This window comes from Tursiops truncatus, chromosome 2 (assembly GCF_011762595.2).
Source record: "Tursiops truncatus isolate mTurTru1 chromosome 2, mTurTru1.mat.Y, whole genome shotgun sequence".
Taxonomy (NCBI): domain Eukaryota; kingdom Metazoa; phylum Chordata; class Mammalia; order Artiodactyla; family Delphinidae; genus Tursiops; species Tursiops truncatus.
The window spans coordinates 58,559,680-58,573,299 of record NC_047035.1 but is presented as its reverse complement, the minus strand read 5'-3'; the positions used below and the strand labels follow the sequence as shown (position 1 = coordinate 58,573,299).

The following is a 13,620-nucleotide window of genomic DNA, read 5'->3' as shown; positions in this document are numbered from 1 at the left end:
CGAGAATATCTTTGACACCAAAACTTAAGTGTTAGTTGACAAAAATAAAATTATAAGTGTAATATTTCTAAACCACAAAACAAAACAAAAATTTTGCAAAAAACATATCAAAATCAGTAAAAAGACAAAGCAACAGAACAGACTTTTAAGGAGTGATACAAAAAAAAAAAAAACTTCCAATGGAATATTACTTCACAATGAACTATTTGTGAACTACAGAAAAATAATGACAAAAAGATCATTTTGAACTAAATTGTTTTGAAAGACAGTTTAAAATTTTTCAATAATTGTAAAATTTGAAGAAATGCTTAGCAAATTTAATTGTAATCAAAATATAAGGGTAAAAATGAAGTTTGATTTTTTGTTCTAGGTATGTCTATAGTAAAATGTTTCTTTCAAGATAACTTGGAAGTATGTAACATTAACTTTTGGAAAATTAATGTTGATATTTCACTTTCAGAGAGTTTGAACTGTGTTGTGAGTATATGTGCTTGTCAAGGTTTAAGTTCTGTGTTGTTGGAGTTTGCATCTTACAAAACAGGGAGAGCTTGGGTTTACAATCATATTCTGGTGAACTTTTAAAAAAAACTTTTTTAGGAAATAACTTTTGGCTTTACACCTACTCTTGCCCTTAGAAGAAAGAGAATATTATATAAGTCTGCATTATTGTCCATCAGAAGGAATTGAAAGATACAATTCACAATGCTGTTAATATAACATGGAAACGTTCAGCATTTTATTGTATTTATGGCTATCCATATATTTTGTATTGAATCACTTAAAGTTTTATTACAAAATTATAACTGGATATTATAAATACATTACAATTTTGAATTCAGTTGTAGAATTGGTCATTAGAATAAAGCAATACAATTGTAACATCTCATATACTCTGCAAATTGTAGCGCAATAATATGTTTTACTGACATTTTCCATTATATCTAAGTTTGATTTTTGCATAAATTCACACGTTTTATTTGTAAAACTAATAACCTAGAAAACAGTAACATCAGAAAATACTGAAAAGAACATAAAAACTGTATGTATTCTTTGTCAGTCTTCCTGGCTATTAGTCACTATTTTGCTATAAATATAGCTACTATACATTTAAAATATGCAAATCTATAAAAAAAAGACCGGCTGGATTTGAACAAATCAATAGAAGTTTTGAAATTAGTCTGTATTTTGGTCAAAAAACCTATACTTCTAATACTAGGTTCAGTCACAATGATTTCAAATGCAAGCAATACAAGGTGACAGTGTGTGTGTGTCTGTGTGTGTATTTTATTGAACAAAATCAATGACATAAATTATTTATAGGCGTTGGTAAACATTTATGTTTTATAATTTAATTAATTGATTAATACTATTTTCATCAAGTAAGCAAGAGATATTTAAAGTTGGTATTTTAAAAAAATTTTTAACATCTTTATTGGAATATAATTGCTTTACAATGGTGTGTTAGTTTCTGCTTTATAACAAAGTGAATCAGTTATACATAAACATATGTCCCCATATATCTGCCCTCTTGCATCTCCCTCCCTCCCACCCTCTCTATCCCACCCCACTATGTGGTCACAAAGCACCGAGCTGATCTCCCTGTGCTATGCGGCTGCTTCCCACTAGCTATCTATTTTACGTTTGGTAGTGTATATATGTCCAAGCCACTCTCTCACTTTGTCCCAGCTAACCCTTCCCCCTCCCCGTAACCTCAAATGCATTCTCTAGTAGGTCTGTGTCTTTATTCCCATCTTGTCCCTAGGTTCTTCATGACCATTTTTCAGATTCCATATATGTGTGTTAGCATATGGTATTTATTTTTCTCTTTCTGACTTACTTCACTCTGTATGACAGACTCTAGGTCCATCCACCTAATTACAAATAACTGAATTTGGTCTCTTTTCATGGATGAGTAATAGTCCATTGTATGTATGTGCCATATCTTCTTTATCCATTCATCTGTTGATGGACACTTAGGTTGCTTCCATGTCCTGACTATTGTAAATAGAACTGTATTGAACATTTTGGTACATGACTCTTGGAATTATGGTTTTCTCAGGGTATAGGCCCAGTAGTGGGATCACTGGGTTGTACGGTAGTTCTATTTTTAGTTTTTTAAGAAACCTCCATACTGTTCTCCATAGTGGCTGTATCAATTTACATTTCCACTAACAGTGCAAGAGGGTTCCCTTTTCTCCACACCCTTTCCAGCATTTATTGTTTGTAGATTTTTTGATGATGGCCATTCTGACCAGTGTGAGATGATATCTCATTGTAGTTTTGATTTGCATTTCTCTAATGATTAATGATGTTGAGCATTCTTTCATGTGTTTCTTAGCAATCTGTATATCTTCTTTGAGGAAATGTCTATATAGATCTTCTGCCCATTTTTGGATTGGGTTGGTTGTTGTTTTGATATTGAGCTGCATGACCTGCTTGTAAATTTTGGAGATTACTCCTTTGTCAGTTGCTTCATTTGCAAATATTTTCTCCCATTCTGAGGGTTGTCTTTTGGTCTTGATTATGGTTTCCTATGCTGTGCAAAAGCTTTTAAGTTTCATTAGGTCTCATTTGTTTATTTTTGTTTTTATTTCCATTTCTCTAGGAGGTGGGTCAAAAAGGATCTTGCTGTGATTTATGTCATAGAGTGTTCTGCCTATGTTTCCTCTAAGAGTTTGATAGTGTCTGGCCTTACATTTAGGTCTTTAATCCATTTTGAGTTTATTTTTGTTTATGGTGTTAGGGAGTGTTCTAATTTCATTCTTTTATATGTAGCTGTCCAGTTTTCCCAGCACCACTTATTGAAGAAGGTTTTTTTCCTCTACTGTATATTCTTGCCTCCTTTATCAAAGATAAGGTGACCATATGTGCATGGGTTTATCTCTGGGCTTTCTGTCCTGTTCCATTGATCTATATTTCTTTTTTTGTGCCAGTACCATACTGTCTTGATTACTGTAGCTTTGTAGTATAGTCTGAAGTCAGGGAGCCTGATTCCTCCAGCTCCATTTTTCTTTCTCAAGAGTGCTCTGGCTATTCGGGGTCTTTTGTGTTTCCATACAAATTGTGAAATTTTTTGTTCTAGTTCTGTGAAAAATACCAGTGGTAATTTGATAAGAATCACATTGAATCTGTAAATTGCTTTGGGTAGTATAGTCATTTTCACAGTTTTGATTTTTCCAGTCCAAAAACATGGTATATATCTCCATGTATTTGTATCATCTTTAATTTCTTTCATCACTATCTCATAATTTTCTAGATACAGGTCTTTTGTCTCCTTAGGTAGGTTTATTCCTAGATATTTTATTCTTTTTGTTTCAGTGGTAAATGGGAGTGTTTTCGTAATTTTACTTTCAGATTTTTCATCATTAGTGTATAGGAATGCCAGAGATTTCTGTGCATTAATTTTGTATCCTGCTACTTTACCATATTCATTGATTAGTTCTAGTAGTTTTCTGGTAGCATCTTTAGGATTCTCTATGTATAGTATCATGTCATCTGCAAACAGTGACAGCTTTGCTTCTTCCTTTCCGATTTGGAGTCCTGTTATTTATTTTTCTTCTCTGATTGCTGTGGCTAAAACTTCCAGAACTATGTTGAATAATGGTGGTGAGAGTGGGAAACCTTGTCTTGTTCCTGATCTTAGTGGAAATGCTTTCAGTTTTTCACCATTGAGGATGATGTTGGTTGTGGGTTTGTCATATATGGCCTTTATTATGTTGAGGAAAGTTCCCTCTATGCAACCATAAATGGTGTTGAATTTTGTCGAAAGTTTTCTCTGCATCTATTGAGTTGATCATATGGGTTTTCTCCTTCAATTTGTTAATATGGTGTATCACAATGATTGATTTGCGCATATTGAAGAATCCTTGCATCCTGGGATAAACCCCACTTGATCATGGTGTATGATCCTTTTAATGTGCTTTTGGATTCTGGTTGCTAGTATTTTGTTTAGGATTTTTGTATCTATGTTCATCAGTGATATTGGCCTGTAGTTTTCTTTCTTTGTGACATCTTTGTCTGGTTTTGGTATCAGGGTGATAGTGGCCTCATAGAATGAGTTTGGGAGTGTTCCTCCCTCTACTATATTTTGGAAGAGTTTGAGAAGGATAGGTGTTAGTTCTTCTCTAAATGTTTGATAGAGTTCGCCTGTGAAGCCTTCTGGTCCTGGGCCTTTGTTTGTTGGAAGATTTTTAATAACAGTTTCAATTTCAGTGCTTGTGATTGGTCTGTTCATGTTTTCTATTTCTTCCTGGTTCAGTCTCGGAAGGTTGTGCATTTCTAAGAATTTGCCATTTCTTCCAGGTTGTCCATTTTATTGGCATATATTTGCTTGTAGTAACTCTCATGATCCTTTGTATTTCTGTAGTGACAGTTGTTACTTTCCTTTTTCATTTCTAATCCTATTGATTTGAGTCTTCTCCCTTTTTTTCTTGATCAGTCTGGCTAATGGTTTATCAATTTTGTTTATCTTCTCAAAGAACCAGCGTTTAATTTTATTGATCTTTGCCATCGTTTCCTTCATTTTTCATTTATTTCTGGTCTGATCTTTATAATTTCTTTCCTTCTGCTAACTTTGGGGTTTTCTTGTTCTTCTTTCTCTAATTGCTTTAAGTGTAAGGTTAGGTTGTTTATTTGAGATGTTTCTTGTTTCTTAAGGTAGAATTGTATTGTTATAAACTTCCCTCTTAGAACTGCTTTTGTTCCATCCCATAGATTTGGGTCAACATGTTTTCATTGTCATTTATTTCTAGGTAATTTTTTTATTTCCTCTTTGATTTCTTCAGTGATCTCTTTGTTATTTAGTAGTGTATTGTTTAGCCTCCATGTGTTTGTATTTTTTACATATTTTTTCCCGCAATTGATATCTAGTCTCATAGTGTTGTGGTCAGAAAAGATACTTGATACAATTTCAGTTTTCTTAAATTTAACAAGGCTTCATTTGTGACCAAAAGTATGATCTATCCTGGAGAATGTTGCATGAGCACTTGAGAAGAATGTGTATTCTGTTGTTTTTGCATGGAAAGTCCTATAAATATTAATTGAGTCCATCTTGTTTAATGTGTCATTTAAAGCTTGTGTTTCCTCAGTTATTTTCATTTTGGATTATCTGTCCATTGGTGAAAGTGGGCTGTTAACGTCCCCTACTATGATTGTGTTGCTGTCGATTTCCCCTTTTATGGCTGTTTGTATTTGCCTTATGTATTGAGGTGCCCTTATGTCTGGTGCATAAATATTTACAATTATTCTATGTTCTTCTTGGATTGATCCCTTGATCATTATGTAGTGTCCTTGTTTGTCTCCTGTAATAGTCTTTGTTTTAAAGTTTATTTTATCTTATATGAGAATTGCCACTCCAGCTTTCTTTTGATTTCCATTTGCATGGACTCCCTTTTTCCATCCCCTAACTTTCAATCTGTATTTGTTCCTAGGTCTTAAGTCGTTCTCTTGTAGACAGCATATATACGTCTCTTGTTTTTGTATCCATTCAGCCAGTCTATGTCTTTTGGTTGGAGTATTTAATCCGTTTACATTTAAGGTAATTATCTATATATATATTCCTATTACCATTTTCTTAATTATTTTGGATTTGTTGTTGTAGATCTTTTCCTTCTCTTGTGTTTCCTGCCTAGAGAAGTTCCTTTAGCATTTGTTGTAAAGCTGGTTTGCCTAAAATTTTTAAGTTAAAAATATAGTTTGTAGGGCTTCCCTGGTGGTGCAGTGGTTGAGAGTTTGCCTGCCGATGCAGGGGACATGGGTTGGTGCCCTGGTCCAGGAAGATCCTCTATGCCGCGGAGCAGCTGGGCCCGTGAGCCATGGCCACTGAGCCTGCGCGTCCGGAGCCTGTGCTCCTCAACGAGAGAGGCAACAACAGTGAGAAGCCCGCGTATCACAAAAAAAAAATAAAATAAAATATATATATATATATATATATATATATATATATATATATATTTTGTAATCTGTCCAAACAGCACTAAAACATATATAATTAACATGAGTTATCCAGTCTCCTTAAAAGCACAAATTTCAAGAGAAGTGTTTCCTTAATATTCTTCCAGAAAATCTCTATGCTCATGCAAGAAATCTTCTAGTTTTCCTTTTAAATTATTTTATTGTTTATCTTTTTATTTTATTATATTTATGACAAAATTAGTATTTAATTAAAATACATACAGAAAAGTGCACAGTTTGAAAGGGCACAGGGGAATACATTTTCACAAAGTGAACATACTTGGGTAACACTACTTAGATAAAAGAGAGTATTGCTAGCACTTGGAATAATGTTGTACTAAAGCTTGGAGTCTACAACCTATTTGGGGAGCTGTAGTATTAATTGAAATGGGGTAATTTGAACCCCATGCAACAATAGCCAAAGAATAAAAAAAAGTAACTTACAATATGCTCTCGGGAGAGTGGTGGTGAACATAAAGGGAAAATGGGGTTAATGCTGCACAATGAAGAGAGGGAGAAACAAGGATGGAACTCAGGGGATCCTGGGATACTTTGGTGAATTGTCTTGCCCAGTGGAAATTTATATTTACCCTGAAGAGGCTGGACTAGCAACTCTCAGGAATGATGGCCTTATCAGCAGATGAATATCCAAAAATATAGGTAGAATGCTGAGAGAAAAGAGAATATGGGATACATATGTGGAGCTGAGAAATTGTAAATTCTAATAAAAATTTTTTTATCCGTTTCAAAAAAAATTTAGCATCTACATAATTAGATTTTATGTATTTTAACAAATTTCCCTCTGCTTTTATCAACTTTTCCCTACTATTGAGATATAATTGACATATAACACTGTTTGAGTTTAAGGTATACAGCATAAGATGATATTGTTCTAAGAATATTACATAGTCCTATCTACTTGATTAATAACAGCTTTGGAGATGAATTTTTTCCTTCAACATAAACTTACTTTCTTGAGCTTAGATGTTTCTCAGCACTTAATGTATGTGTGTGTGTGTGTGTGTGTGTGTGTATAGATGGAAGAGCAGTGTGTCTTGTATTTATTATAAAATTTCCCTGTAGGAAATAACCTAAGTTAGAATTGTTCATTTGTAATACTTGCTTGTGAGGATCTTTTAAGAGAGATACAGGCATATATTCTTATTTGGAATGTGTAATTTTATTCAATTTTGTACATAGTCATGCTGAAATGGACCTTTATTTCAAAGTGCTTTGTTTCCTTACTCTTTCTCTCTCAACCTCTCTTAGTTCATGTATGGTTTTTCAGAGAAATAGTAAGAAATCTTGTTTCCTATTGCATACAAGGAAAATGGAAATTTCCCATATCTGTAGTTATCAGTTTCTTTTTTCTCTCTCTGCTTATTTTAACTGGAATTTTAAAATGTGAAATTTCCAAACTATACAGGCAGTAAGATTTTTTATTATTTTACATGTAATATGTAATTTCCTTGTTTTTCTCCAAATTATAAGTTCTTGACATTAGTGAATTTATAACTCTTTGGCACTCTGTATTTTTCAGATTTATGTCATGCTTACATTTACCTGTGACAATAGTCCTAGTGAAGCTAATAAAAATTTTCATAAAAGATTATACAATATATAAACTACAGTTAAATGGTGAACAATATATTTTGGCAATTATTATAAGACTTTTTGTATCTTATAACAATTGCCTCACCCAATTTGTCAACAGATTGTAACACATGTAACTATATAAGATTTTTCAATTTTAGGTGAATATCAGGAAAAAATACCAATAGTTAGCAAAAATTAACTTTATTTTATCTTCCTTCTATAATACACATGATGTTTCATCAAGACTTTTTATCTTTAGCAGTTTGAGAATACATGGTGTGATACTCATTATAAATATATCTCTTCTGAACATTTTAACACCTGGGGTGAATTATGATAATTAAGTACTATATCGTTTTTCTCTTACTGTTCCTTTACAGCCCCTACTGTAAAAATTCAATTTCCAGATGCTTTTGATGTTTCCAGTTTAAAGGTGTGAAAAGATCTGCCTTTTCTAAACTCTTAGGTTTGTCATATTAGAGATTTATTTTATAGCACTCTTTCAGTGTTTCTTATTTCTCTAGCCAAATTAGGACACGTATTTTTCAGGGGAAAGAATAAATTCTGCATTTGCAGGTTGAGTTTCATTGAATGGCATTTAATATTTCAAATTATTCTAAACAGTATTTCTTTTGAGAAGACAAGAAAGTGAGGTATAATTAAAATAACATTGAATTTGTTGTCTGAAGACATATAATTAAATCTCAGCTCAGCTATGTAATCTGACTCAGTTAATAATGTGGTCACATTATTTGGTCAAATGAATACAACCCTTTCTTGATAGAAATGCAGTGCACATTAAATGAGATAACCAATATAATGTATCATATAAACCCTACAACACTGTACAAGAAATTAAGGTGGTGTTGCTGCATTGATCTTTATTTTCTTTAATACATATTCCTACACTTGATCCTTGATGTAGAAAAATACTATGTAGGGTGTTTTATTGTTGCAAAATAGATAAAGGTAATTATTTGTAGAGAACCATGGAAAGGTAAAGTATATAAGATACCAAGACTTTTAAATTAGCTTAAAGGGGTTACCTAATTTCCTTTATTACTTCCTAACTGACAGGCTAAATTTGTTGATAACATATTTAATAATTGTGTATATAAGTATACATATATGTATATATAAATTGTTTACTCATCTTGAGAGTTTGTATACCTGAATCTTAGAAAGGTCTTTTGCAAATGATCTTGATATAATTAGCTAACATTTGCAATTTCCTAGAGAAAAGTTAATGATAAACTAACAGGGTAAAACAGTAAACTAAATGTCATTGTAGTCATTATACTTTGCATGAGTAATTAAATATCTTCCAATGAGGAAAAGATGAGGCCCACATGTATAAAGAAGCTAATTCCACCAAATAATCCAGAAATAGATCATTTAAATCTTATAGTAACTAATTAATAAAGAGATAAGGAACACTCACAATTATTTTGACTCTGATATTAATTAGATATTAAAACAAGATAAAGACAGAATTGAGAACTAAAGAGGTGTCAAACGTTTTATCAATTCAAATGAGAAAATACTAACAAAATATTAGCCACCACATTCCACAAGTTGAAGTTAACAGACTTTTACCATATTGAGTTTATTTCAGGAATTTGAAATAATTTCCATATTACTTTTCATGTTAACTGATTTATCATATTAACTGATTAAAAGATAAATGCAAATGATTGTCTCAATGGATACAGTATTTAGAAAATTTTAAATATATTCATGGGAAAAAAAACCTCAAAGATTGAGGAAAATCTGCTTACTCTGAAAAAATGGTAGTAACCTCAAAACTTAGAGTGCTCAATGAAGAAGCATTAAATGTATACTTTTAAATCAGTAACAAATTAATGATGCTCAAAATTACTATTTAACATTTTCCTGAAGTCTTTGTCCAGGCAGTGAAATATGAAAGTATACAACATTTTAGGTATTAGGAAGTGAGAATTAGGCAGAATGTGTTTTGATAGAAAGTCTTACACACACACCACACACTCGCACACACACAAAACAAAGAAAGAACAAAAAATACCGATAACTTGACCTACTTCTAAGATGATCAAAAGAGATTGGCAAGTTATCTAAATTAAAAAAATCAATATATAAAAGTATCATTAATTTTCAACAAGCAGTAGAAAATGTAAGTTAATGCAAAGGGTCTAAAAAGATATCATATAAAATGTAAACAAGTGATACATCTAGGGAGAAAAATAAAGGGAAGCCATATTTTCTGATAGGAAAAAAAGTAATGTTTTAAAATATTGACCTGTAGATCCAATAAAATTCTATTAAAATTTCTACCATTTTGTATTTTTCATGGAATTTAACAAAAATTTCCCGAAAGATATCTCAAATACGAAATAACTTGGCATATCTAAGTCATTATTTTCAGAGTCCCTCTTCCATGTGCTCTCCACATTTATTATAAATATAGATTGAGAGGAAAATAGCTAATATTTGCTTTATATTTCAATACATGTTCCAAATTGATTAGAACAATAAATCAAAATATTTTGCATTTTAATATTTTTATATCAGAGTGAAATCTTTCCTAATTAATATATTAAAAGTTAATTTTAAAAGTTTATTTATATTTTGTGTAGTTTTAAAGAAAGTTTCTCATAATTTGAATCCCATTAAGCTTCACAGGCATAACATGATGAAAGGTGTTTGCCAGATACTAAAAGTGAAGAAAATACAAGATTGCCTCAAACTTATAAAATTGATGCTGAAATATTATTAAATGCTTTTTGGCAGTCTGTCATTAACTTATACAAAGTAGAAAATTTATGTTTGAATATCTACATTGCATATCTTCACATTAATATGTCAACCATCCTTCAAAATATTTTTTACATATTTCAGAAGCCAAACCAAAAGGAATGATGATAACTTCAAGAAATTATTCATAAGCTGACTACAAGCTTTATGGAATTATAAACTCCTACAGGATTACTACACTTTGATTAAATGGACAGTTTTGTTTTGTTTTTTTACTCTTTCCTCCTCTAATTACATTTACTTTCCATGAAGATTTAATTTAAATGATTTATTTTGAAAGCATCTGTTCTCAAGTTTACTATAAGTAGCAGATAGTAAAATATAATTAATCACACAAAGAAACAAAGAAACTAGCACTAATTTAGAAGTTAGAGATCAAGGAAGTTTCTCTTCATTAGTACGTGATATACTTGCTACCCTTTTGATTTAAAATCAAATCCTTGCTATTAATCAAGTGTCATGTAAAACAACATAACCTGAAGAAAATAGTCCCTTTAGGACACCTTTACTTTATGTGTAAATGGGGATAATACAATAATGATATTACCATTATTGAATCTCACTAGTTTGTTTTTAAGATTAATTTTCTATGAAGATTAATCTGAACATTGAACATAAAAGCACATTTCCAATGCTAAGAAACCCTACATAGTAATCACTATTCACATATGGTTATGCAAGTCCCATTCCATAATGATAGTTCTATATTATATCACACCTAAGATATATAACTCTTCTAAAAAATATTTTTATCTATTATTTTTTGTTGTTGAGATGTAATTGACATATAACTGTAAGTTTAAGATATACAACATATTGGGTTGATACATTTATATATTGCAATATGAATTCTACCATAGCATTAGCTAACACCTCTGTCATGTCACTATCTTTGTGTGTGTATGTACGGTGAGAACAATCAAGATCTAGTCACTTAATGCAAGTCAAAACCACAATAAGATATCGTCTCACACCTGTCAGAGGGCTATCATCAAAAAGAACACAAGTAACAAATGTTGGCGAGGATGTGGAGAAAAGGGAACTCTTGTACACTGTTGGTGGGAATGTAAATTGGTGCAGCTACTGTGGAAAACAGTATGGATGTTTCACAAAAAGCTGAAAATAGAACTACCATATGACAAAGAAATACTACTCCCGGGTATATATATGAAAAAAACAAAAACACTAATTAGAAAAGATATATGCACCCCAATTTCCATGGCAGTATTATTTACAATTGCCAAGATATGGAAGCAACCTAAGAGTCCATGAATGGATAAAGAAGATATAATACACGGAAGCACGCACACGCATGCACACACACACACACAAAATAGAATACTACTCAACCATAAAAAAGAATGAAATCTTGCCATTTGCAACAACATGGATGGACTTGGAGGGCATTATCCTAAGTGAAGTGAGTGACAGAGAAGGACAAATACTGTATGATATCACTTATATGTGGAATCCAAAAAATACAACAAAGTAGTAAATATAACAAAAAAGAAACAGACTCACTAGAGAAGAAACTAGTGGTTTCCAGTGGGAAGAGAGAAAGGGAAGGGGAAATATAGCGGTAGCCAATTAAGAGGTTCAGACTATTATGTATAAAATAAAGTATAAGGATATATTTTACAACACAAGGAATATAGTGAATATTTTATAATAACTATAAATGGAGTATAATCTTTAAAAATTTTGAATCATTATATTGTACACTTGTAACCTATATGATAGTGTACATTAACTATACTCCAATTAAAAAATAATTTTAAAAAAAGATCTAGTTACTTAGCAACTTTGAAGGTTATAATACAGCTGTTGACCATATTCACAATGCTGTTCATTAGATCTCTAGAAGTTATTTGTCTACTAGCTGTTTGTCTTCTTAAATAATATCTCCTAATTTCCACCACCCCTAGCCCCTGATAACCACCATTCTACTTGCTGTTTTTATGAGTTCAGGTTTTTAAAATTTCACACATAAGTGATCTCATACAGTATTTGTCTTTCTCTGTCTGACTTATCTCTAAGTGTCCATCAACTGTTGAGTGGAGATATATATATATAGTGGAATATTATTCAGCCATGAGAAAGAAGGAAAGAAGGAAATCCTGCCATTTGTTACAACATGGATGGACCTTGAGGGCATTATGATAAATGACAACATACTTGTTTGGTACATTTGTATATTGCAATATGATTACTGCTTTTTGCTTAAAACTGCTTTGATATAATGGATACCAAAACAAATACATCTCTTGTTATTTTGAAGCACATATTGTAACATCACTAACTCCTAATTCCATGTTTGTGAGTGTACTTAGAAGTTGAACCTGAAACCCTTCTCTCAATGCCAAAAATCTGAAGATTAGACCTTTCATTGGTAATATACACATAAAATATATTTTATTGAATTTGAATTCATATAAATTGATTAATTATACATAGGGCCATTATGTGTGTGTGTGTTTGTGTGTATGTATAAAGCATTTTATTTGCCAACTAGTCTCAATAAATTGGAAGTCATTCAGGTGCACAGCATTACAATAAAATGGGTATATCATCAAAGACACTTTCCCCCCATAAGCTGTGTATACGAATTTGTTTTGGTCAGAGCAATTATGTAAATTTATGTAGTGAAATTATTGCATTAAGTGATTTAGTCATCAAAACACTAATTTTTGTCATCACAGTATAAATATAAAATTGATTACAAATTATGAAAGTAAAGCTCTTTGCAATGGAAATGTAATTGATATGTTAAGAGGAGGAAATTAATGTTGAGGTAAATGAGGTTATTTAAAACACATTAAGTTGTGATTGCATTATTTTGAATTTCACATTCATTTGAAGAATTTAAATATGCAACAAGATGATACTTAAGATATGTGATTTTCATTTTTGTAATATTTCTACAATTTTAAATAAACTTCTCTAATCTAATTTCTTTTTAAGGAACCTATCGAAGTCTCGATTTGCCAAGAAAATTTGCATATAGAGGATTTATTGTTGAAGTGTTCCTCCTCGCTGGTGAGCTCCATACTGCCTTCACAGGCAACTAGAGAAAAAGGTAAACACTCCCATGATCACAACTCAACAATATTTTACTGTAGAGTAAAACCAAAGTGTCTCAGTATGGCCTACAAGAAACTTTATAAGTTAATCTTTTCTTGCTTTTTTACTTGATTCAGTCTCCTTCTACTTTACATTAATTTATGCACTCATTCTTTCATTCATTCATTCTGCAATTACTACAGGTATACTCTTTGTTTA

The 13,620-nt window shown here is 31.5% G+C and overlaps 1 long non-coding RNA gene across 1 annotated transcript in view; it reads left to right on the top strand.

The window, feature by feature from the left end:
* Positions 1–13,378, top strand: part of LOC141277838 (uncharacterized) — a 212,077-nt gene extending 198,699 nt beyond the window's left edge. The window contains exon 3 of the long non-coding RNA XR_012329696.1: positions 13,303–13,378. This is a non-coding gene — a long non-coding RNA (uncharacterized lncRNA). The remainder of the gene's footprint in view (positions 1–13,302) is intronic.
* Positions 13,379–13,620: the final 242 nt, after the last annotated feature.